This window comes from Abramis brama, assembly GCF_963993115.1.
Source record: "Abramis brama genome assembly, chromosome: 3".
In the NCBI taxonomy this organism is placed as follows: Eukaryota; Metazoa; Chordata; class Actinopteri; order Cypriniformes; family Leuciscidae; genus Abramis; species Abramis brama.
In genome coordinates this window covers 45,780,424-45,805,823 of record NC_139965.1, presented here as the reverse complement: position 1 = coordinate 45,805,823, position 25,400 = coordinate 45,780,424, and positions in this window count along the sequence as shown.

Here is a 25,400-nt window from a genome sequence, read left to right as displayed (position 1 = left end):
ATGAGTATGTATAGAAAGCCCAAGATCGGGGACTCTTTGGCCAGAATTATGTTCAGGAGGTCAAAAGGGGACCTCTTTATAGCTAATTTATCATCAAAAGGAGTCTATAAATTTATTTGGATTGAAAATGTTTTAGGACAGTTTGACCACAAATAAGTTCAAAAGGTCAGATATGGACATATATATGGCTTATGAAGCATGAGAAGGAGTCTATGAGTATGTATAGAAAGCCCAAGATCGAGGACTCTTTGGCCAGAAATATGTTCAGGAGGTCAAAGGGGGCCCTCTGTATAGCTGATTTATCATCAAAAGGAGTCTATAACTTTCTATAGTATGAAAACTTTTGAGGACACTTTGACCACAAATAAGTTCAAAAGGTCAGATATGGATGTCTATATGGCTTATGAAGCATCAAGATCGAGGACTCTTTGGCCAGAAATATGTTCAGGAGGTCAAAAGGGGACCTCTGTATAGCTGACTTATCATCAAAAGGAGTCTATAACTTTATGTAGTTTGAAAAATTTTAGGACACTTTGACCACAAATAAGTTCAACAGGTCAGATATGGACATCTATATGGCTTATGAAGCATCAGAAGGAGTCTATGAGTATGTATAGAAAGCATAAGATCGAGGACTCTTTTGCCAGAAATATGTTCTGCAGGTCAAAAGGGGCATTCTGTATAGCTGATTTATCATCAAAAGGAGTCTATAATTTTATATAGTTTGAATTTTTTTTTGGACATCTATATGGCTTATGAAGCATCAGAAGGAGTCTATGAGTATGTATAGAAAGTCCAAGATCGAGGACTCTTTGGCCAGAAATATGTTCAGGAGGTCAAAAGGGAACCTCTGTATAGCTGATTTATCATCAAAAGGAGTTTATAACTTTCTATAGTTTGAAAAAATGTAAGGACACTTTGACCACAAATAAGTTCAAAAGGTCAGATATGGACATCTATATGGCTTATGAAGCATCATAAGGAGTCTATGAGTATGTATAGAAAACGCAAGATCGAGGACTCTTTGGCCAGAAATATGTTCAGGAGGTCAAAAGGGGCCCTCTGTATAGCTGATTTATCATCAAAAGGAGTCTATAACTTTATATAGTTTGAATTTTTTTTAGGACACTTTGACCACAAATAAGTTCAAAAGGTCAGATATGGACATCTATATGGCTTATGAAGCATCAGAAGGAGTATATGAGTATGTATAGAAAGCCCAAGATCGAGGACTCTTTGGCCAGAAATATGTTCACTAGGTCAAAAGGGGCCCTCTGTATAGCTGATTTATCATAAAAAGGAGTCTATAACTTTCTATAGTTTGAAAAAATGTTAGGACACTTTGACCACAAATAAGTTCAAAAGGTCAGATATGGACATCTATATGGCTTATGAAGCATCAGAAGGAGTCTATGAGTATGTATAGAAAGCCCAAGATCAAGGACTCTTTGGCCAGAAATATGTTCATGAGGTCAAAACGGGACCTCCGTATAGCTGATTTATCATAAAAAGGAGTCTATAACTTTCTATAGTTTGAAAAAATGTTAGGACACTTTGACCACAAATAAGTTCAAAAGGTCAGATATGGACATCTATATGGCTTATGAAGCATCAGAAGGAGTCTATGAGTATGTATAGAAAGCCCAAGATCAAGGACTCTTTGGCCAGAAATATGTTCAGGAGGTCAAAAGGGACCCTCTGTATTGCTGACTCATCATCAAAAGGAGTCTATAACTTTATATAGTTTGAATATTTTTTAGGACACTTTGACTACAAATAAGTTCAAAAGGTCAGATATGGACATCTATATGGCTTATGAAGCACCAGAAGGAGTCTATGAGTATGTATAGAAAGCCCAAGATCGAGGACTCTTTGGCCAGAAATATGTTCAGGAGATCAAAAGGGGACCTCTGTATAGCTGATTTATCATCAAAAGGAGTCTATAACTTTAGTTGGTTTGAACATTTTTTAGGACACTTTGATCACAAATTAGTTCAAAAGGTCAGATATGGACATCTATATGGCTTATGAAGCATCAGAAGGAGTCTATGAGTATGTATAGAAAGCCCAAGATCGGGGACTCTTTGGCCAGAATTATGTTCAGGGGGTCAAAAGGGGACCTCTTTATAGCTGATTTATCATCAAAAGGAGTCTATAAATTTATTTGGATTGAAAATGTTTTAGGACACTTTGACCACAAATAAGTTCAAAAGGTCAGATATGGACATCTATATGGCTTATGAAGCATCAGAAGGAGTCTATGAGTATGTATAGAAAGCCCAAGATCGAGGACTCTTTGGCCAGAAATATGTTCAGGAGGTCAAAAGGGGCCCTCTGTGTAGCTGATTTATCATCAAAAGGAGTCTATAACTTTATATAGTTTGAATTTTTTTTAGGACACTTTGACCACAAATAAGTTCAAAAGGTCAGATATTGACATCTATATGGCTTATGAAGCATCAGAAGGAGTCTATGAGTATGTATAGAAAACGCTAGATCGAGGACTCTTTGGCCAGAAACATGTTCAGGAGGTCAAAAGGGGACCTCTGTATAGCTGATTTATCATCAAAAGGAGTCTATAACTTTATATAGTTTGAATTTTTTTTTAGGACATTTTGACCACAAATAAGTTCAAAAGGTCAGATATGGACATCTATATGGCTTATGAAGCATCAAAAGGAGTCTATGAGTATGTATAGAAAGCCCAAGATCAAGGACTCGTTTGCCAAAAATATGTTCAATCAGTTAAATATGGACTACTGTCTGGCTTATATAACATCACAAGAAATCAGTCTTGTATGTTTAGTAAGTTAATGTTATTCTTCAGTGCACAACGTTAGTTCGTTAGTGCAATGCAATGCAATGCAATGCAAAGCAATGCAAATCAATATAATGCAATACAATGCAATGCAAAAACACTCGTTATGTCTTTAATCAGCACGGGAATGAGGTAGTTCTGGTGTGCAATGCAATGCGAAAAGTGCATAACCTATATGTTATTCTTCAGTGCAGTGCAATGCAAATCAATGCAATGCAATACAATGCTATCCAACAACACACATTATCTCTTTAATGAACATGAGAATGATTTAGTTCTGGTGTGCAATGCAATACAATGCAAAAAGTGCATAAACCTATATGTTTTTCTTCAGTGCACAACGTTAGATCGTTAGTGCAATGCAATGCAATGCAATGCAATGCAGTGCAGTGCAGTGCAATGCAAATCAATGCAATGCAATGCAATGCAATGCAACAACACACGTTATCTCTTTAATGAACATGAGAATGATTTAGTTCTGGTGTGCAATGCAATGCAAAAAGTGCATAACCTTCTACAGTTATTCTACAGTTATTAAAGTTATTCTACAGTGCACAACGTTAGATCGTTAGTGCAATGCAATGCAAATCAATGCAATGCAATGCAATGCAATGCAATACAATGCAATGCAACAACACACGTTATGTCTTTAATCAACATGGGAATGAGGTAGTTCTGGTGTGGTAGTTTTGGTGTGGTAGTTTTCTGGTGAGGTAGTTTTGCAATGCAATGCAATGCAGTGCAAAGCAATGCAAATCAATATAATGCAATACAATGCAATTGCAAAAACACTCGTTATGTCTTTAATCAACATGGGAATGAGGCAGTTCTGGTGTGCAATGCAATGAAGTGCAAAAAGTGCATACCTATTTGTTATTCTTCAGTGCACAACGTTAGATCGTTAGTGCAATGCAATGCAATGCAAAGCAGTGCAAAGCAGTGCAAAGCAGTGCAAAGCAGTGCAAAGCAGTGCAAAGCAATGCAAAGCAATGCAATGTAATGCAATACAATGCAATGCAACAACACACATTATCTCTTTAATGAACATGGGAATGATTTAGTTGTGGTGTGCAATGCAATGCAATGCAAAAAGTGCATAACCTATATGTTTTTCTTCAGTGCACAACGTTAGATCGTTAGTGCAATGCAGTGCAATGCAACAACACACGTTATCTCTTTAATGAACATGAGAATGATTTAGTACTGGTGTGCAATGCAATGCAATGCAATGCAAAAAGTGCATAACCTATATGTTATTCTTCAGTACACAACGTTAGATCGTTAGTGCAATGCAATGCAATGCAGTGAAAAGCAATGCAATGCAATGTAATGCAACAACACACGTTATGTCTTTAATCAACATGGGAATGAGGTAGTTCTGGTGTGCAATGCAATGCAATGCAAAAAGTGCATAACCTATATGTTATTATTCAGTGCACAACGTTAGATCGTTAGTGCAATGCAATGCAGTGCAAAGCAATGCAAATCAATATAATGCAATACAATGCAATTGCAAAAACACTCGTTATGTCTTTAATCAACATGGGAATGAGGTAGTTCTGGTTTGCAATGCAATGAAGTGCAAAAAGTGTATACCTATTTGTTATTCTTCAGTGCACAACGTTTTTTGCAGGGCAAAGCAATGCAAATCAATGTAATGCAATGCAATGCATTGCAATGCAATGCAATGCAATGTAATGCAATGTAATGCAATGCAAAGCAATGCAATGCAATGCAATGCAATGCAATGTAATGCATTGCAATGCAATGTAATGCACTGCAATGCAATGTAATGCACTGCAATGCATTGCAATGCAATGCAATACAATGCAATGCAACAACACACGTTATGTCTTCAATGAACATGGGAATGATTTAGTTCTGGTGTGCAATGCAATGCAATGCAAAAATTGCATAATCTATATGTTATTCTTCAGTGCACAACGTTAGATCGTTAGTGCAATGCAATGCAGTGCAAAGCAATGCAAATCAATATAATGCAATACAATGCAATTGCAAAAACACTCGTTATGTCTTTAATCAACATGGGAATGAGGTAGTTCTGGTGTGCAATGCAATGCAGTGCAAAAAGTGCATACCTATTTGTTATTCTTCAGTGCACAACGTTAGATCGTTAGTGCAATGCAATGCAATGCAAAGCAGTGCAAAGCAGTGCAAAGCAGTGCAAAGCAGTGCAAAGCAGTGCAAAGCAGTGCAATGCAAAGCAATGCAATGCAATGTAATGCAATGTAATGCAATGTAATGCAATGTAATGCAATGTAATGCAATGTAATGCAACAACACACGTTATGTCTTTAATCAACATGGGAATGAGGTAGTTCAGTTGTACAATGCAATGCAAAAAGTGCATAACCTATATGTTATTATTCAGTGCACAACGTTAGATCGTTAGTGCAATGCAATGCAATGCAATGCAATGCAATGCAATACAATGCAATGCATCAACACACGTTATGTCTTTAATCAACATGGGAATGAGGTAGTTCTGGTGTGCAATGCAATGCAATGCAAAAAGTGCATAACCTATATGTTATTATTCAGTGCACAACGTTAGATCGTTAGTGCAATGCAATGCAATGCAAAGCAGTGCAAAGCAGTGCAAAGCAGTGCAAAGCAGTGCAAAGCAGTGCAAAGCAGTGCAAAGCAGTGCAAAGCAATGCAATGCAAAGCAATGCAATACAATGCAATGCAACAACACACTCTTTAATGAACATGGGAATGATTTAGTTCTGGTATGCAATGCAATGCAATGCGAAAAGTGCATAGCCTATATGTTATTCTTCAGTGCACAACGTTAGATCGTTAGTGCAATGCAATGCAGGGCAAAGCAATGCAAATCAATGTAATGTAATGCAATGCAATGCAATGCATTGCTATGCAATGTAATGCAATGTAATGCAATGTAATGCAATGCAATGCAATGCAATGCAATGCAATGCAATGCAATGCAATGCAATGCAACAACACACGTTATGTCTTCAATGAACATGGGAATGATTTAGTTCTGGTGTGCAATGCAATGCAAAAAGTGCATAACCTGTATGTTATTCTTCAGTGCACAACGTTAGATCGTTAGTGCAATGCAATGCAGTGCAAAGCAATGCAAATCAATATAATGCAATACAATGCAATTGCAAAAACACTCGTTATGTCTTTAATCAACATGGGAATGAGGTAGTTCTGGTGTGCAACGCAATGGAAGTGCAACAAGTGCATACCTATTTGTTATTCTTCAGTGCACAACGTTAGATCGTTAGTGCAATGCAATGATATGCAAAGCAGTGCAAAGCAGTGCAAAGCACTGCAAAGCAGTGCAAAGCAGTGCAAAGCAGTGCAAAGCAATGCAAAGCAATGCAAAGCAATGCAATGTAATGCAATACAATGCAATGCAACAACACACATTATCTCTTTAATGAACATGGGAATGATTTAGTTGTGGTGTGCAATGCAATGCAATGCAAAAAGTGCATAACCTATATGTTTTTCTTCAGTGCACAACGTTAGATCGTTTGTGCAATGCAATGCAATGCAATGCAACAACACACATTATCTCTTTAATGAACATGGGAATGGTTTAGTTGTGGTGTGCAATGCAATGCAATGCAAAAAGTGCATAACCTGTATGTTTTTCTTCAGTGCACAATGTTAGATCGTTTGTGCAATACAATGCAATGCAACAACACACGTTATGTCTTCAATGAACATGGGAATGATTTAGTTCTGGTGTGCAATGCAATGCAATGCAAAAAGTGCATAACCTATATGTTATTCTTCAGTGCACAACGTTAGTTCGTTAGTGCAATGCAATGCAGTGTAAAGCAATGCAAATCAATATAATGCAATACAATGCAATGCAAAAACACTCGTTATGTCTTTAATCAACATGGGAATGAGGTAGTTCTGGTGTGAAATGCAATGCGAAAAGTGCATAACCTATATGTTATTCTTCAGTGCACAACGTTACAATGCAATGCAAAAAGTGCATACCTATATGTTATTCTTCAGTGCACAACGTTAGATCGTTAGTGCAATGCAATGCAGTGTAAAGCAATGCAAATCAATATAATGCAATGCAATGCAATGCAACAACACACATTAACTCTTTAATGAACATGGGAATGATTTAGTTCTGGTGTGCAATGCAATGCAATGCAAAAAGTGCATAACCTATATGTTTTTCTTCAGTGCACAACGTTAGATCGGTGCAATGCAATGCAACAACACACGTTATGTCTTTAATGAACATGAGAATGATTTAGTTCTGGTGTGCAATGCATTGCAAAAAGTGCATAACCTATATGTTATTCTACAGTGCACAACGTTAGATCGTTATATCAATGCAATGCAATGCAATGCAATGCAATGCAATGCAATGCAATGCAATGCAGTGCAGTGCAAAGCAATGCAAAGCAATGCAAAGCAATGCAAATCAATGCAATGCAATGCAATGCAATGCATTACAATGCAGTGCAATGCATTACAATGCAATGCAATGCAATGCAATACAATGCAATGCAACAACACACGTTATGTCTTTAATCAACATGGGAATGAGGTAGTTCGGGTGTGCAATGCAATGCAATGCAAAAAGTGCATAACATATATGTTATTCTTCAGTACACAACGTTAGATCGTTAGTGCAATGCAATGCAGTGCAAAGCAGTGCAAAGCAGTATGCAAAGCAATGCAATGTAATGCAATACAATGCAATGCAACAACACACGTTATCTCTTTAATGAACATGGGAATGAGGTAGTTCTGGTGTGGTAGTTTTGGTATGGTAGTTTTCTGGTGAGGTAGTTTTGCAATGCAATGCAATGCAATGCAATGCAATGCAATGCAATGCAATGCAATGCAATACAATGCAATGCAACAACACATGTTATGTCTTTAATCAACATGGGAATGAGGTAGTTCTGGTGTGCAATGCAATGCAATGCAAAAAGTGCATAACCTATATGTTATTCTTCAGTGCACAACGTTAGATCGTTAGTGCAATGCAATGCAATGCAATGCAATACAATGCAATGCAACAACACACGTTATGTCTTCAATGAACATGGGAATGATTTAGTTCTGATGTGCAATGGCAATGCAATGCAAAAAGTGCAAAGCAATGCAAATCAATATAATGCAATACAATGCAATGCAAAAACACTCGTTATGTCTTTAATCAACATGGGAATGAGGTAGTTCTGGTGTGCAATGCAATGCGAAAAGTGCATAACTTATATGTTATTCTTCAGTGCACAACGTTAGATCGTTAGTGCAATGCAATGCAATGCAGTGCAAAGCAGTGCAAATCAATGCAAGGCAATACAATGCAATGCAACAACACACATTATCTCTTTAATCAACATGGGAATGAGGTAGTTCTGGTGTGCAATACAATGCTTAAAGTGCATAACCTATATGTTATTCTTCAGTGCACAACGTTAGATCGTTTGTGCAATGCAATGCAATGCAACAACACACGTTATCTCTTTAATGAACATGAGAATGAATTAGTACTGGTGTGCAATGCAATGCAATGCAAAAAGTGCATAACCTATATGTTATTCTTCAGTGCACAACGTTAGATCGTTAGTGCAATGCAATGCAATGCAATGCAGTGAAAAGCAATGCAATGCAATGCAATGCAATGCAATGTAATGCAATGTAATGCAACAACACACGTTATGTCTTTAATCAACATGGGAATGAGGTAGTTCAGTTGTACAATGCAATGCAAAAAGTGCATAACCTATATGTTATTATTCAGTGCACAACGTTAGATCGTTAGTGCAATGCAATGCAATGCAAAGCAGTGCAAAGCATTGCAAAGCAGTGCAAAGCAGTGCAAAGCAGTGCAAAGCAATGCAAAGCAATGCAATGTAATGCAATACAATGCAATGCAACAACACACTCTTTAATGAACATGGGAATGATTTAGTTCTGGTATGCAATACAATGCAATGCGAAAAGTGCATAGCCTATATGTTATTCTTCAGTGCACAACGTTAGATCGTTAGTGCAATGCAATGCAATGCAATGAAGGGCAAAGCAATGCAAATCAATGTAATGCAATGCAATGCATTGCAATGCAATGTAATGCAATGTAATGCATTGCAATGCAATGTAATGCAATGCAATGCAATACAATGCAATGCAACAACACACGTTATGTCTTCAATGAACATGGGAATGATTTAGTTCTAGTGTGCAATACAATGCAATGCAAAAACACTCGTTATGTCTTTAATCAACATGGGAATGAGGTAGTTCTGGTGTGTAATGCAATGCGAAAAGTGCATAACCTATATGTTATTCTTCAGTGCACAACGTTAGATCGTTAGTGCAATTCAATGCAATGCAAAGCAGTGCAAAGCAGTGCAAAGCAGTGCAAAGCAGTGCAAAGCAGTGCAAAGCAGTGCAAATCTATGCAATGCAATACAATGCAATGCAACAACACACATTATCTCTTTAATGAACATGGGAATGAGGTAGTTCTGGTGTGCAATGCAAAAAGTGCATAACCTATATTTTTTTCTTCAGTGCACAACGTTAGATCGTTAGTGCAATGCAATGCAATGCAGTGCAAAGCAATGCAAATCAATATAATGCAATACAATGCAATGCAAAAACAGTCGTTATGTCTTTAATGAACATGGGAATGATTTAGTTCTGGTGTGCAATGCAATGCAATGCAAAAAGTGCATAACCTATATGTTATTCTTCAGTGCACAACGTTAGATCGTTTGTGCAATGCAATGCAATGCAATGCAATGCATCAACACACATATCATCTCTATAATGAACATGGGAAGGATTTAGTTCTGGTGTGCAATGCAATGCAATGCAAAATATGCATAACCTATAAGTTATTCTTCAGTGCACAACGTTAGATCGTTAGTGCAATGTAATGCAAAGCAAAGCAAAGCAATGGAATGCAATGCAATGCAATGCAATGCAATTGTAACAACACATGTTATCTCTTTAATAAACATGGGAATGAGTTAGTTCTGGTGTGCAATGCAATGCAATGCAAGAAGTGCATAGCCTATGTTATTCTTCTATGCACAACGTTAGATCGTGTGTGGAATGCAATGCAATGCAACAACACACGTTATCTCTTTAATGAACATGGGATCGAGTAAGTTCTGTTGTGCAATGCAAGTAGTGCACAGACTATATGTTATTCTTCAATGCGTTAGATCGGTGCAATGCAATGCAACAACACACGTTATGTCTTTAATGAACATGAGAATGATTTAGTTCTGGTGTGCAATGCATTGCAAAAAGTGCATAACCTATATGTTATTCTACAGTGCACAACGTTAGATCGTTAGATCAATGCAATGCAATGCAATGCAATGCAATGCAATGCAGTGCAGTGCAAAGCAATGCAAAGCAATGCAAATCAATGCAATGCAATGCAATGCAATGCATTACAATGCAGTGCAATGCATTACAATGCAATGCAATGCAATGCAATACAATGCAATGCAACAACACACGTTATGTCTTTAATCAACATGGGAATGAGGTAGTTCGGGTGTGCAATGCAATGCAATGCAAAAAGTGCATAACATATATGTTATTCTTCAGTACACAACGTTAGATCGTTAGTGCAATGCAATGCAGTGCAAAGCAGTGCAAAGCAGTATGCAAAGCAATGCAATGTAATGCAATACAATGCAATGCAACAACACACGTTATCTCTTTAATGAACATGGGAATGAGGTAGTTCTGGTGTGGTAGTTTTGGTATGGTAGTTTTCTGGTGAGGTAGTTTTGCAATGCAATGCAATGCAATGCAATGCAATGCAATACAATGCAATGCAACAACACATGTTATGTCTTTAATCAACATGGGAATGAGGTAGTTCTGGTGTGCAATGCAATGCAATGCAAAAAGTGCATAACCTATATGTTATTCTTCAGTGCACAACGTTAGATCGTTAGTGCAATGCAATGCAATGCAATACAATGCAATGCAACAACACACGTTATGTCTTCAATGAACATGGGAATGATTTAGTTCTGATGTGCAATGGCAATGCAATGCAAAAAGTGCAAAGCAATGCAAATCAATATAATGCAATACAATGCAATGCAAAAACACTCGTTATGTCTTTAATCAACATGGGAATGAGGTAGTTCTGGTGTGCAATGCAATGCGAAAAGTGCATAACTTATATGTTATTCTTCAGTGCACAACGTTAGATCGTTAGTGCAATGCAATGCAATGCAGTGCAAAGCAGTGCAAATCAATGCAAGGCAATACAATGCAATGCAACAACACACATTATCTCTTTAATCAACATGGGAATGAGGTAGTTCTGGTGTGCAATACAATGCTTAAAGTGCATAACCTATATGTTATTCTTCAGTGCACAACGTTAGATCGTTTGTGCAATGCAATGCAATGCAACAACACACGTTATCTCTTTAATGAACATGAGAATGAATTAGTACTGGTGTGCAATGCAATGCAATGCAAAAAGTGCATAACCTATATGTTATTCTTCAGTGCACAACGTTAGATCGTTAGTGCAATGCAATGCAATGCAATGCAGTGAAAAGCAATGCAATGCAATGCAATGCAATGCAATGTAATGCAATGTAATGCAACAACACACGTTATGTCTTTAATCAACATGGGAATGAGGTAGTTCAGTTGTACAATGCAATGCAAAAAGTGCATAACCTATATGTTATTATTCAGTGCACAACGTTAGATCGTTAGTGCAATGCAATGCAATGCAAAGCAGTGCAAAGCATTGCAAAGCAGTGCAAAGCAGTGCAAAGCAGTGCAAAGCAATGCAAAGCAATGCAATGTAATGCAATACAATGCAATGCAACAACACACTCTTTAATGAACATGGGAATGATTTAGTTCTGGTATGCAATACAATGCAATGCGAAAAGTGCATAGCCTATATGTTATTCTTCAGTGCACAACGTTAGATCGTTAGTGCAATGCAATGCAATGCAATGAAGGGCAAAGCAATGCAAATCAATGTAATGCAATGCAATGCATTGCAATGCAATGTAATGCAATGTAATGCATTGCAATGCAATGTAATGCAATGCAATGCAATACAATGCAATGCAACAACACACGTTATGTCTTCAATGAACATGGGAATGATTTAGTTCTAGTGTGCAATACAATGCAATGCAAAAACACTCGTTATGTCTTTAATCAACATGGGAATGAGGTAGTTCTGGTGTGTAATGCAATGCGAAAAGTGCATAACCTATATGTTATTCTTCAGTGCACAACGTTAGATCGTTAGTGCAATTCAATGCAATGCAAAGCAGTGCAAAGCAGTGCAAAGCAGTGCAAATCTATGCAATGCAATACAATGCAATGCAACAACACACATTATCTCTTTAATGAACATGGGAATGAGGTAGTTCTGGTGTGCAATGCAAAAAGTGCATAACCTATATTTTTTTCTTCAGTGCACAACGTTAGATCGTTAGTGCAATGCAATGCAATGCAGTGCAAAGCAATGCAAATCAATATAATGCAATACAATGCAATGCAAAAACAGTCGTTATGTCTTTAATCAACATGGGAATGAGGTAGTTCTGGTGTGCAATGCAATGCGAAAAGTGCATAACCTATATGTTATTCTTCAGTGCACAACGTTAGATCGTTAGTGCAATGCAATGCAACGCAGTGCAAAGCAATGCAAATCAATGCAATGCAATACAATGCAACAACACACGTTATGTCTTTAATCAACATGGGAATGAGGTAGTTCTGGTGTGCAATGCAATGCAATGCAAAAAGTGCATAACCTATATGTTATTCTTCAGTGCACAACGTTAGATCGATTGTGCAATGCAATGCAACGCAGTGCAAAGCAATGCAAATCAATGCAATGCAATACAATGCAACAACACACGTTATGTCTTTAATGAACATGGGAATGATTTAGTTCTGGTGTGCAATGCAATGCAATGCAAAAAGTGCATAACCTATATGTTATTCTTCAGTGCACAACGTTAGATCGTTTGTGCAATGCAATGCAATGCAATGCAATTTAATGCAACAACACACGTTATGTCTTTAATCAACATGGGAATGAGGTAGTTCAGTTGTACAATGCAATGCAAAAAGTGCATAACCTATATGTTATTCTTCAGTTCACAACGTTAGATCGTTAGTGCAATGCAATTCAATGCAATGCAATGCATCAACACACATATCATCTCTATAATGAACATGGGAAGGATTTAGTTCTGGTGTGCAATGCAATGCAATGCAAAAAGTGCATAACCTATATGTTATTCTTCAGTGCACAACGTTAGATCGTTAGTGCAATGTAATGCAAAGCAAAGCAAAGCAATGGAATGCAATGCAATGCAATGCAATGCAATTGTAACAACACATGTTATCTCTTTAATAAACATGGGAATGAGTTAGTTCTGGTGTGCAATGCAATGCAATGCAAGAAGTGCATAGCCTATGTTATTCTTCTATGCACAACGTTAGATCGTGTGTGCAATGCAATGCAATGCAACAACACACGTTATCTCTTTAATGAACATGGGATCGAGTAAGTTCTGTTGTGCAATGCAAGTAGTGCACAGACTATATGTTATTCTTCAATGCACAACGTTAGACAGTTTGTGCAAAGCAACAACACAGATTGTTCTGTGTTTCAGATTCTCTCTAATGAACATGGCATTGAGTTAGTTTTGGTGTGCAATGCAATGCACGAAGTGCATAACCTATGTTTCTTTAATGACGTTAAATCGGTTGTGCAAAGCACATAATGTTATAACAATGAGCTATACATTTTGCTTTTGACCTACTGAAAATATTTCTGGCCAAAGAGTCCTTACAGATGTTATATCATCCTGACAAAGGTCCACATTTGACATACTGAATTTTTTTCTGGTCAAGGAGTACTCGAAACTTGACCTTTCCATTTATACTCGTTGACTTTTTCTGATGTCCTCGATCTTCGGCTTTCTATTCATATAGTCCAACTCCTTCTGATGCTTCATAAGCCATATAGATGTCCATATCTGACCTTTTGAACTTATTTCTGGTCAAAGTGTCCTCAAAATGTCCTCCAAACTATATAAAGTTATAGTCTCCTTCTGATGATAAATCAGCTATACAGAGGTCCCCTTTTGACCTACTGAACATATTTCTGGCCAAAGAGTCCTAAATGATTAACACTACTGATGACTGATATCTTTGGATGTTATATCATCCTGACAAAAGTCCATATTTGACCTACCGAATTTTTTTCTGGCCAAGGAGTGAGTACTCGAAACTTGACTTTTCCATATATACTTGTTGACTCTTTCTGATGTTACGTCAGACATACAGAATTCCATATTTGACACAAGGAAAATATTTCTTGCCAAAGAGTCCTCTTTCTTGGGCTTTCTATACATACTCATAGACTCCTTCTGATGCTTCATAAGCCATATAGATGTCCATATCTGACCTTTTGAACTTATTTGTGGTCAAAGTGTCCTAAAAAAATGTCAAACTATAGAAAGTTATAGACTCCTTTTGATGATAAATCAGCTATACAGCTGTCCCCCTTTGACCTCCAGAACATATTTCTGGCCAAAGAGTCCTCGATCTTGGGCTTTCTATACATACTCATAGACTTCTTCTGATGATTCATAAGCCATATAGATGTCCATATCTGACCTTTTGAACTTATTTGTGGTCAAAGTGTCCTCAAAATTCTTCAAACTATATAAAGTTATAGACTCCTTTTGATGATAAATCAGCTATACAGAGGTCCCCTTTTGACCTCCTGAACATTTTTCTGGCAAAAGAGTCCTCGATCTTGGGCTTTCTATACATACTCATAGACTCCTTCTGATGCTTCATAAGCCATATAGATGTCCATATCTGACCTTTTGAACTTATTTGTGGTCAAAGTGTCCTAACATTTTTTCAAACTATATAAAGTTATAGACTCCTTTTGATGATAAATTAGCTATACAGAGGTCCCCTTTTGACCTCCTGAACATTTTTCTGGCAAAAGAGTCCTCGATCTTGGGCTTTCTATACATACTCATAGACTCCTTCTGATGCTTCATAAGCCATATAGATGTCCATATCTGACCTTTTGAACTTATTTGTGGTCAAAGTGTCCTAACATTTTTTCAAACTATAGAAAGTTATAGACTCCTTTTTATGATAAATCAGCTATACAGAGGTCCCCTTTTGACCTCAGCTATACAGAGGTCCCCCTTTTGACCTTCTGATGCTTCATAAGCCATATAGATGTCCATATCTGACCTTTTGAACTTATTTGTGGTCAAAGTATCCTAACATTTTTTCAAACTATAGAAAGTTATAGACTCCTTTTGATGATAAATCAGCTATACAGAGGTCCCCTTTTGACCTCCTGAACATATTTCGGGCCAAAGAGTCCTCGATTTTGGGCTTTCTATACATACTCATATACTCCTTCTGATGCTTCATAAGCCATATAGATGTCCATATCTGACCTTTTGAACTTATTTGTGGTCAAAGTGTCCTAAAAAATATGCAAACTATAGAAAGTTATAGACTCCTTTTGATGATAAATCAGCTATACAGCTGTCACCTTTTGACCTCCAGAACATATTTCTGGCCAAAGAGTCCTCGATCTTATGCTTTCTATACATACTCATAGACTCCTTCTGATGTTTCATAAGCCATATAGATGTCCATATCTGACCTTTTGAACTTATTTGTGGTCAAAGTGTCCTAACATTTTTTCAAACTATAGAAAGTTATAGACTCCTTTTGATGATAAATCAGCTATACAGAGGGCTCCTTCTGACCTCCAGAACATATTTCTGGCCAAAGAGTCCTTGATCTTGAGCTTTCTATACATACTCATAGACTACTTCTGATGCTTCATAAGCCATATAGATGTCCATATCTGACCTTTTGAACTCATTTGTGGTCAAAGTGTCCTAAAAAATATGCAAACTATAGAAAGTTATAGACTCCTTTTGATGATAAATCAGCTATACAGCTGTCACCTTTTGACCTCCAGAACATATTTCTGGCCAAAGAGTCCTCGATCTTGGGCTTTCTATACATACTCATAGACTTCTTCTGATGATTCATAAGCCATATAGATGTCCATATCTGACCTTTTGAACTTATTTGTGGTCAAAGTGTCCTAAAAAATATGCAAACTATAGAAAGTTATAGACTCCTTTTGATGATAAATCAGCTATACAGCTGTCACCTTTTGACCTCAAGAACATATTTCTGGCCAAAGAGTCCTCGATCTTGGGCTTTCTATACATACTCATAGACTTCTTCTGATGATTCATAAGCCATATAGATGTCCATATCTGACCTTTTGAACTTATTTGTGGTCAAAGTGTCCTCAAAATTCTTCAAACCATATAAAGTTATAGACTCCTTTTGATGATAAATCAGCTATACAGAGGTCCCCTTTTGACCTCCTGAACATTTTTCTGACAAAAGAGTCCTCGATCTTGGGCTTTCTATACATACTCATAGACTCCTTCTGATGCTTCATAAGCCATATAGATGTCCATATCTGACCTTTTGAACTTATTTGTGGTCAAAGTGTCCTAACATTTTTTCAAACTATATAAAGTTATAGACTCCTTTTGATGATAAATCAGTTATACAGAGGTCCCCTTTTGACCTCCTGAACATATTTCTGGCCAAAGAGTCCTTGATCTTGGGCTTTCTATACATACTCCTAGACTCCTTCTGATGCTTCATAAGCCATATAGATGTCCATATCTGACCTTTTGAACTTATTTGTGGTCAAAGTATCCTAACATTTTTTCAAACTATAGAAAGTTATAGACTCCTTTTGATGATAAATCAGCTATACAGAGGTCCCCTTTTGACCTCCTGAACATATTTCGGGCCAAAGAGTCCTCGATTTTGGGCTTTCTATACATACTCATATACTCCTTCTGATGCTTCATAAGCCATATAGATGTCCATATCTGACCTTTTGAACTTATTTGTGGTCAAAGTGTCCTAACATTTTTTCAAACTATAGAAAGTTATAGACTCCTTTTGATGATAAATCAGCTATACAGAGGGCCCCTTCTGACCTCCAGAACATATTTCTGGCCAAAGAGTCCTTGATCTTGAGCTTTCTATACATACTCATAGACTACTTCTGATGCTTCATAAGCCATATAGATGTCCATATCTGACCTTTTGAACTCATTTGTGGTCAAAGTGTCCTAAACATTTTTCAAACCAACTAAAGTTATAGACTCCTTTTGATGATAAATCAGCTAAAAAGAGGTCCCCTTTTGACCTCCAGAACATGTTTCTGGCCAACGAGTCCTCAATCTTGGGCTTTCTTTACATACTCATATATTCCTTCTGATGCTTCATAAGCCATATAGATGTCCATATCTGACCTTTTGAACTTATTTGTGGTCAAAGTGGCCTCAAAATTTTTCAAACTATAGAAAGTTATAGACTCCTTTTGATGATAAATCAGCTATACAGAGGGTCCCTTTTGACCTCCAGAACATATTTCTGGCCAAAGAGTCCTCGATCTTATGCTTTCTATACATACTCATAGACTCCTTCTGATGCTTCATAAGCCATATAGATGTCCATATCTGACCTTTTGAACTTATTTGTGGTCAAAGTATCCAAACATTTTTTCAAACTATAGAAAGTTATAGACTCCTTTTGATGATAAATCAGCTATACAGAGGTCCCCTTTTGACCTCCTGAACATATTTCTGGCCAAAGAGTCCTCGATTTTGGGCTTTCTATACATACTCATATACTCCTTCTGATGCTTCATAAGCCATATAGATGTCCATATCTGACCTTTTGAACTGATTTGTGGTCAAAGTGTCCTCAAAATTCTTCAAACTATATAAAGTTATAGACTCCTTTTGATGATAAAAAGAGGTCCCCTTTTGACCTCCTGAACATTTTTCTGGCAAAAGAGTCCTCGATCTTGGGCTTTCTATACATACTCATAGACTCCTTCTGGTGCTTCATAAGCCATATAGATGTCCATATCTGACCTTTTGAACTTATTTGTGGTCACAATGTCTCCTCACAATTTTTCAAACTATAGAAAGTTATAGACTCCTTTTTATGATAAATCAGCTATACAGAGGGCCCCTTTTGACCTCCTGAACATATTTCTGGCCAAAGAGTCCTCGATCTTGCGTTTTCTATACATACTCATAGACTCCTTATGATGCTTCATAAGCCATATAGATGTCCATATCTGACCTTTTGAACTTATTTGTGGTCAAAGTGTCCTTACATTTTTTCAAACTATAGAAAGTTATAAACTCCTTTTGATGATAAATCAGCTATAAAGAGGTCCCCTTTTGACCTCCTGAACATGTTTCTGGCCAAAGAGTTCTCAATGTTGGGTTTTCTATACATACTCATAGATTCCTTCTGAGGCTTCATAAGCCATATAGATGTCCATATCTGACCTTTTGAACTTATTTGTGGTCAAAGTGTCCTAAAAAATATGCAAACTATATAAAGTTATAGACTCCTTTTGATGATAAATCAGCTATACAAAGGGCCCCTTTTGACCTCCAGAACATATTTCTGGCCAAAGAGTCCTCGATCTTATGCTTTCTATACATACTCATAGACTCCTTCTGATGTTTCATAAGCCATATAGATGTCCATATCTGACCTTTTGAACTTATTTGTGGTCAAAGTGTCCTAACATTTTTTCAAACTATAGAAAGTTATAGACTCCTTTTGATGATAAATCAGCTATACAGAGGGCTCCTTCTGACCTCCAGAACATATTTCTGGCCAAAGAGTCCTTGATCTTGAGCATTCTATACATACTCATAGACTACTTCTGATGCTTCATAAGCCATATAGATGTCCATATCTGACCTTTTGAACTCATTTGTGGTCAAAGTGTCCTAAAAAATATGCAAACTATAGAAAGTTATAGACTCCTTTTGATGATAAATCAGCTATACAGCTGTCACCTTTTGACCTCCAGAACATATTTCTGGCCAAAGAGTCCTCGATCTTGGGCTTTCTATACATACTCATTGACTTCTTCTGATGATTCATAAGCCATATAGATGTCCATATCTGACCTTTTGAACTTATTTGTGGTCAAAGTGTCCTAAAAAATATGCAAACTATAGAAAGTTATAGACTCCTTTTGATGATAAATCAGCTATACAGCTGTCACCTTTTGACCTCCAGAACATATTTCTGGCCAAAGAGTCCTCGATCTTGGGCTTTCTATACATACTCATAGACTTCTTCTGATGATTCATAAGCCATATAGATGTCCATATCTGACCTTTTGAACTTATTTGTGGTCAAAGTGTCCTCAAAATTCTTCAAACCATATAAAGTTATAGACTCCTTTTGATGATAAATCAGCTATACAGAGGTCCCCTTTTGACCTCCTGAACATTTTTCTGACAAAAGAGTCCTCGATCTTGGGCTTTCTATACATACTCATAGACTCCTTCTGATGCTTCATAAGCCATATAGATGTCCATATCTGACCTTTTGAACTTATTTGTGGTCAAAGTGTCCTAACATTTTTTCAAACTATATAAAGTTATAGACTCCTTTTGATGATAAATCAGTTATACAGAGGTCCCCTTTTGACCTCCTGAACATATTTCTGGCCAAAGAGTCCTTGATCTTGGGCTTTCTATACATACTCCTAGACTCCTTCTGATGCTTCATAAGCCATATAGATGTCCATATCTGACCTTTTGAACTTATTTGTGGTCAAAGTATCCTAACATTTTTTCAAACTATAGAAAGTTATAGACTCCTTTTGATGATAAATCAGCTATACAGAGGTCCCCTTTTGACCTCCTGAACATATTTCGGGCCAAAGAGTCCTCGATTTTGGGCTTTCTATACATACTCATATACTCCTTCTGATGCTTCATAAGCCATATAGATGTCCATATCTGACCTTTTGAACTTATTTGTGGTCAAAGTGTCCTAAAAAATATGCAAACTATATAAAGTTATAGACTCCTTTTGATGATAAATCAGCTATACAAAGGGCCCCTTTTGACCTCCAGAACATATTTCTGGCCAAAGAGTCCTCGATCTTATGCTTTCTATACATACTCATAGACTCCTTCTGATGTTTCATAAGCCATATAGATGTCCATATCTGACCTTTTGAACTTATTTGTGGTCAAAGTGTCCTAACATTTTTTCAAACTATAGAAAGTTATAGACTCCTTTTGATGATAAATCAGCTATACAGAGGGCCCCTTTTGACCTCCAGAACATATTTCTGGCCAAAGAGTCCTTGATCTTGAGCTTTCTATACATACTCATAGACTACTTCTGATGCTTCATAAGCCATATAGATTTCCATATCTGACCTTTTGAACTTATTTGTGGTCAAAGTGTCCTCAAAAGTTTTCAAACTATATAAAGTTATAGACTCCTTTTGATGATAAATCAGTTATACAGAGGTCCCCTTTTGACCTCCTGAACATATATCTGGCCAAAGAGTCCTTGATCTTGGGCTTTCTATACATACTCATAGACTCCTTTTGATGCTTCATAAGCCATATAGATGTCCATATCTGACCTTTTGAACTTACTTGTGGTCAAAGTGTCCTAACATTTTTTCAAACTATAGAAAGTTATAGACTCCTTTTTATGATAAATCAGCTATACGGAGGTCCCCTTTTGACCTCATGAACATATTTCTGGCCAAAGAGTCCTTGATCTTGGGCTTTCTATACATACTCCTAGACTCCTTCTGATGCTTCATAAGCCATATAGATGTCCATATCTGACCTTTTGAACTTATTTGTGGTCAAAGTATCCTAACATTTTTTCAAACTATAGAAAGTTATAGACTCCTTTTGATGATAAATCAGCTATACAGAGGTCCCCTTTTGACCTCCTGAACATATTTCGGGCCAAAGAGTCCTCGATTTTGGGCTTTCTATACATACTCATATACTCCTTCTGATGCTTCATAAGCCATATAGATGTCCATATCTGACCTTTTGAACTTATTTGTGGTCAAAGTGTCCTAAAAAATATGCAAACTATATAAAGTTATAGACTCCTTTTGATGATAAATCAGCTATACAAAGGGCCCCTTTTGACCTCCAGAACATATTTCTGGCCAAAGAGTCCTCGATCTTATGCTTTCTATACATACTCATAGACTCCTTCTGATGTTTCATAAGCCATATAGATGTCCATATCTGACCTTTTGAACTTATTTGTGGTCAAAGTGTCCTAACATTTTTTCAAACTATAGAAAGTTATAGACTCCTTTTGATGATAAATCAGCTATACAGAGGGCTCCTTCTGACCTCCAGAACATATTTCTGGCCAAAGAGTCCTTGATCTTGAGCTTTCTATACATACTCATAGACTACTTCTGATGCTTCATAAGCCATATAGATGTCCATATCTGACCTTTTGAACTCATTTGTGGTCAAAGTGTCCTAAAAAATATGCAAACTATAGAAAGTTATAGACTCCTTTTGATGATAAATCAGCTATACAGCTGTCACCTTTTGACCTCCAGAACATATTTCTGGCCAAAGAGTCCTCGATCTTGGGCTTTCTATACATACTCATAGACTTCTTCTGATGATTCATAAGCCATATAGATGTCCATATCTGACCTTTTGAACTTATTTGTGGTCAAAGTGTCCTAAAAAATATGCAAACTATAGAAAGTTATAGACTCCTTTTGATGATAAATCAGCTATACAGCTGTCACCTTTTGACCTCAAGAACATATTTCTGGCCAAAGAGTCCTCGATCTTGGGCTTTCTATACATACTCATAGACTTCTTCTGATGATTCATAAGCCATATAGATGTCCATATCTGACCTTTTGAACTTATTTGTGGTCAAAGTGTCCTCAAAATTCTTCAAACCATATAAAGTTATAGACTCCTTTTGATGATAAATCAGCTATACAGAGGTCCCCTTTTGACCTCCTGAACATTTTTCTGACAAAAGAGTCCTCGATCTTGGGCTTTCTATACATACTCATAGACTCCTTCTGATGCTTCATAAGCCATATAGATGTCCATATCTGACCTTTTGAACTTATTTGTGGTCAAAGTGTCCTAACATTTTTTCAAACTATATAAAGTTATAGACTCCTTTTGATGATAAATCAGTTATACAGAGGTCCCCTTTTGACCTCCTGAACATATTTCTGGCCAAAGAGTCCTTGATCTTGGGCTTTCTATACATACTCCTAGACTCCTTCTGATGCTTCATAAGCCATATAGATGTCCATATCTGACCTTTTGAACTTATTTGTGGTCAAAGTATCCTAACATTTTTTCAAACTATAGAAAGTTATAGACTCCTTTTGATGATAAATCAGCTATACAGAGGTCCCCTTTTGACCTCCTGAACATATTTCGGGCCAAAGAGTCCTCGATTTTGGGCTTTCTATACATACTCATATACTCCTTCTGATGCTTCATAAGCCATATAGATGTCCATATCTGACCTTTTGAACTTATTTGTGGTCAAAGTGTCCTAACATTTTTTCAAACTATAGAAAGTTATAGACTCCTTTTGATGATAAATCAGCTATACAGAGGGCCCCTTCTGACCTCCAGAACATATTTCTGGCCAAAGAGTCCTTGATCTTGAGCTTTCTATACATACTCATAGACTACTTCTGATGCTTCATAAGCCATATAGATGTCCATATCTGACCTTTTGAACTCATTTGTGGTCAAAGTGTCCTAAACATTTTTCAAACCAACTAAAGTTATAGACTCCTTTTGATGATAAATCAGCTAAAAAGAGGTCCCCTTTTGACCTCCAGAACATGTTTCTGGCCAACGAGTCCTCAATCTTGGGCTTTCTTTACATACTCATATATTCCTTCTGATGCTTCATAAGCCATATAGATGTCCATTTCTGACCTTTTGAACTTATTTGTGGTCAAAGTGGCCTCAAAATTTTTCAAACTATAGAAAGTTATAGACTCCTTTTGATGATAAATCAGCTATACAGAGGGTCCCTTTTGACCTCCAGAACATATTTCTGGCCAAAGAGTCCTCGATCTTATGCTTTCTATACATACTCATAGACTCCTTCTGATGCTTCATAAGCCATATAGATGTCCATATCTGACCTTTTGAACTTATTTGTGGTCAAAGTATCCAAACATTTTTTCAAACTATAGAAAGTTATAGACTCCTTTTGATGATAAATCAGCTATACAGAGGTCCCCTTTTGACCTCCTGAACATATTTCTGGCCAAAGAGTCCTCGATTTTGGGCTTTCTATACATACTCATATACTCCTTCTGATGCTTCATAAGCCATATAGATGTCCATATCTGACCTTTTGAACTGATTTGTGGTCAAAGTGTCCTCAAAATTCTTCAAACTATATAAAGTTATAGACTCCTTTTGATGATAAAAAGAGGTCCCCTTTTGACCTCCTGAACATTTTTCTGGCAAAAGAGTCCTCGATCTTGGGCTTTCTATACATACTCATAGACTCCTTCTGGTGCTTCATAAGCCATATAGATGTCCATATCTGACCTTTTGAACTTATTTGTGGTCACAATGTCTCCTCACAATTTTTCAAACTATAGAAAGTTATAGACTCCTTTTTATGATAAATCAGCTATACAGAGGGCCCCTTTTGACCTCCTGAACATATTTCTGGCCAAAGAGTCCTCGATCTTGGGCTTTCTATACATACTCATAGACTCCTTCTGGTGCTTCATAAGCCATATAGATTTCCATATCTGACATTTTGAACTTATTTGTAGTCAAAGTGTCCTAAAAAAAATTCAAACTATATAAAGTTATAGACTCCTTTTTATGATAAATCAGCTATACAGAGGGCCCCTTTTGACCTCCTGAACATATTCCTGGCCAAAGAGTCCTCGATCTTGCGTTTTCTATACATACTCATAGACTCCTTCTGATGCTTCATAAGCCATATAGATGTCCATATCTGACCTTTTGAACTTATTAGTGGTCAAAGTGTCCTCAAAATTCTTCAAACTATAGAAAGTTATAGACTCCTTTTGATGATAAATCAGCTATACAGAGGTCCCCTTTTGACCTCCTGAACATATTTCTGGCAAAAGAGTCCTCGATCTTGGGCTTTCTATACATACTCATAGACTCCTTCTGATGCTTCATAAGCCATATAGATGTCCATATCTGACCTGTTGAACTTAATTGTGGTCAAAGTGTCCTAAAATTTTTCAAACTACATAAAGTTATAGACTCCTTTTGATGATAAATCAGCTATACAGAGGGCCCCTTTTGACCTAGTGAACATATTTCTGGCCAAAGAGTCCTCGATCTTGGGCTTTCTATACATACTCATATACTCCTTCTGATGCTTCATAAGCCATATAGATGTCCATATCTGACCTTTTGAACTTATTTGTGGTCAAAGTGTCCTAAAAAAAATTCAAACTATATAAACTTATAGACTCCTTTTGATGATAAATCAGCTATACAGAGGGCCCCTTTTGACCTCCAGAACATATTTCTGGCCAAAGAGTCCTCGATCTTGGGCTTTCTATACATACTCCTTCTGATGCTTCATAAGCCATATAGATGTCCATATCTGACCTTTTGAACTTATTTGTGGTCAAAGTGTCCTAACATTTTTTCAAACTATAGAAAGTTATAGACTCCTTTTTATGATAAATCAGCTATACAGAGGTCCCCTTTTGACCTCAGCTATACAGAGGTCCCCCTTTTGACCTTCTGATGCTTCATAAGCCATATAGATGTCCATATCTGACCTTTTGAACTTATTTGTGGTCAAAGTATCCTAACATTTTTTCAAACTATAGAAAGTTATAGACTCCTTTTGATGATAAATCAGCTATACAGAGGTCCCCTTTTGACCTCCTGAACATATTTCGGGCCAAAGAGTCCTCGATTTTGGGCTTTCTATACATACTCATATACTCCTTCTGATGCTTCATAAGCCATATAGATGTCCATATCTGACCTTTTGAACTTATTTGTGGTCAAAGTGTCCTAAAAAATATGCAAACTATAGAAAGTTATAGACTCCTTTTGATGATAAATCAGCTATACAGCTGTCACCTTTTGACCTCCAGAACATATTTCTGGCCAAAGAGTCCTCGATCTTGGGCTTTCTATACATACTCATAGACTTCTTCTGATGATTCATAAGCCATATAGATGTCCATATCTGACCTTTTGAACTTATTTGTGGTCAAAGTGTCCTCAAAATTCTTCAAACCATATAAAGTTATAGACTCCTTTTGATGATAAATCAGCTATACAGAGGTCCCCTTTTGACCTCCTGAACATTTTTCTGACAAAAGAGTCCTCGATCTTGGGCTTTCTATACATACTCATAGACTCCTTCTGATGCTTCATAAGCCATATAGATGTCCATATCTGACCTTTTGAACTTATTTGTGGTCAAAGTGTCCTAACATTTTTTCAAACTATATAAAGTTATAGATTCCTTTTGATGATAAATCAGCTATACAGAGGTCCCCTTTTGACCTCAGCTATACAGAGGTCCCCCTTTTGACCTTCTGATGCTTCATAAGCCATATAGATGTCCATATCTG